Source organism: Ceratina calcarata, unplaced genomic scaffold (genome assembly GCF_001652005.2).
Source record: "Ceratina calcarata isolate Rehan_Ccalc_2016 unplaced genomic scaffold, ASM165200v1 scaffold61, whole genome shotgun sequence".
Lineage (NCBI taxonomy): Eukaryota > Metazoa > Arthropoda > Insecta > Hymenoptera > Apidae > Ceratina > Ceratina calcarata.
The window spans coordinates 520,941-524,265 of record NW_017177343.1 but is presented as its reverse complement, the minus strand read 5'-3'; positions in this window follow the sequence as shown (position 1 = coordinate 524,265).

Genomic DNA, 3,325 nt, shown 5'->3' with positions numbered 1-3,325 from the left:
TGCTTGCGAGGTGTTCATATACAATATTCTTCGAGCGCTTCTGCTGTTTTAATAAAATCCGGTGTTTTTCGCGTCACTTTCAAATCAGGAACTTTCAAGTGTACGCAGCTGTAGTTACTAGTTACGTCACAAGACAGTTTGTAGCCCGACTAGGAACCTTTTACAGATTTTCGAAATTCTTGACGATCATGGATACTTGCACACATCATATTTTAATTATCGACCTTTCTTAATATCGACATACATAAATCGTTTTCGCTGACAATTGTTAAACAGTATACAAATGATTTTGATCATTTTCGAATAATACACGCAATAGTTAGAAGCCCTTCGGGGATTTGAAACCCATCACCGTTAACGGAACAGCCCAAGGAACGTAAGAAGCAAAAAGTGAGAGGGCAATGTCGCTGGGGCACGAAAACAGCGGTTTCAGATCCATCATTGTTCCTTGCCTGAAGACTGATAGGCCGCCATTATCTGCGAACTCATTACGATCCCCTATTGATAAAGCTACGATTATATACCGTGGGGTTAATTCGGCCTCCAGATCGGAAATTGGAATTTCTGGGTCTGCCAGCGAGACGTCAGACATCTTCAACGCTCTCTGCCACTTTTAAAGGTTCCCACTGAATCGCTTCATTCGTATCACACCCTGTCGTACATCTTGCTCTTAATTTACTTCTCATTCTTTGCTATTTCATATTTTTGCTGATTTTTGCATGAATGAAACTATTCAATATATTCTAATTTCATTCCCCTCGTATTTTTCTTGTCATCCATATTCATAATTTCATCACATAACAACGTTATGGTACAATTAGGTACAACTTGATACTTAATAGTACATTGCTACAGTAGGCATTGCACTTCTGAGAAGCTTAAGAACCGTGAATTGGCTCGTTCGAGCGAAGTCGCAAGAAAGTCCACGTCGAGGTCGAAGATTCAAAACGAACGATTACATGACAGGAAATTACGGTGCCTCCAATCGCGTCTGAGCGCACGCAACCCTTCGGGAATATAAAGGGGAGACCCTTGCGGAGCGTGGTGCCGACAGTTTCGGACACGGAGCGATTGGATTCTCTTCTTTGCGGTTTAGTTTCACCTTTGTTTCGACAATGCGATTCTCCCTTGGAAACAGTAAATCCTCAAGCTCATTTAAAATCGTAGAATTAAAGAACCCTTTGGCCTCGCTCGAAGTCCATCGAAAGTTCTAATTCGAAGAGTTGGATCGTATTTCATACATTGTACGCATCAGAGAACATAATTCTTTATCACTGTGACGGAGTAACCATAAAATTTAGAATATAAAGATTTATAGATACTTTGAACATTGTCATGCTATATCGTTGAAGAAATCAATTGTTCGAAACATTATTGGAAACGAGAAGGATGAATAGATAAAAGTTTAGTTTCAGTAACAGACGCAGTTGTTGGAGAATGCAGTCGGTGAGCGGAAAACCGGGAGTCATAAGGCGAGGCTAATCAGTGCTCGAATGAAGTGGTCAAAGCGAGTATACGGAAAACGGATCGATGCGTTTCGCGCGCTAAACACAACTGCGGCGAAAACACTCGGCTAATCTCCTGAAATATATTATTACGGTCAGACCGAGGTTCGAGTGTGTGTCGTTAGAAGAACGCCATTTTTCAGTTTTATCCCCGCCGGTTTTCTTAGCAGAGCGTACCTACCCGGCGACGAATGCGCAGGTGGTGTCGCAGCCAACGTTTGCAAAAAGGCGGAAAAGGAGCGGTGATATATAGACACGAGCCGAGGTCCGCCTCGGCGCATATAACGTTTCCGTCGGTCCGTTCGTAATCCCCGACTTACGGTCTGATAAAATCTCAATTTATAAGTGTCCCACCGGCCGCAATATCGAAGACCGAAGGCTAGATAGGCCATTCTTACCGGGGGTGTATGGTATCAGGGACGCTGGTATTACTCGTAAGCACGCGACTACTTAGCATGCAAATGCATGAAAGCAATAAACTACTCAATACAGTGCGGGGAATTCGCCCCGATCGATTTAGTCCCGTGTACTCCAAATTTAAAAGGACGCTTGCTCGCCGCGCCGTGATCGAACTATCCGGCCTGTTTGCGTCGCTCGAAGCGCACCTGGATCTAGCTTCTCGAATCGAGCAACCGCAAACGACCACAATCTATACGTTCTATCTGTTGACCAGAATAGATGCAACTCCGATAGAGGAAGAATCACGAATTAGCAGTTTCCTATTATACTTGTGCTGTTGATAGATGATCGTTGGATATGGCATCCACCTTCTTGATTGAAGACACTATCATCAGTGTTTAGGCACCAATTCCAATCTAATTCCTTCTGATGTCTTGTATATAATAGCATAATTATAACATTCAATTGGCGATTGAATTTTTGAAAAATTAAGACAATAGTCTCTATAGTCATTGTAATATGATCATTCATTCATCAAAATACGTAGAACTTGAACACATTTGTTAAAGAAAGATTTTGATTATGCTAAATATTCTTACTTAAAAGTGAACAGATGAAAGATTTAGGAGATTCTTTACTATAACTTTCGATTAGAAAAAGGAGTTCATCGCTGTGGAAATAATTTTTTAGCATGCGATAGGCAGAGGTATAAATGCGTCGCGGTGAAGTTTTTATTCGCCGATCGATTCGCGTAAGGACTCCGATATTCCTGAGCGCCGGCTAAGCCTCGGCTCAGCCTCGAGGAGTTAGTACGATAATTAGGAGACGGTATCAGGAGAAATAAATCTCCACGCCGTACGTATCAGAGATCGTTAGTTAGTCTAGCGTAACATGAAAAACATGCGCAAAAATAGTACTCGCATTCTCCGACGACTTCAGAAATCCATGCTCCATTCGAGGAGCATTTTTTAACCTCCTGACTTTCATTTTTATAAAAAATATCGTCCATGACTAGTTAAAAATTATAATACACTTACAAATAACGCGTCAATTTATTTCAAACATTGAGCTCTCATGGCAACACACATAATCGATTAAATGTAAATTTTAAGCTAGTTACAAGTAACCTACATGCCACAAATTATAATTAAATGATGCTTTCTTAAAAGGCGTTAGGCATAATTAATCTAATATCTAGTTTCGAGAAATTTTTAACTATTTAGTTATAATTATACGTGATAAGTGAAATATTTGACCAATGATGTGTCTTTCATTGTTGATAAAATTTTACAGCAGTGTTGAATGTAGAGCAACAGGATTTTCCACGAATGATCATGAAATTTGACAAGCAGAGCTGGGCTTTTAAAAAATTGACCAGTCACGTTTACTGGGAAAAAGAACTCGTTAAATAATGGGCGGTC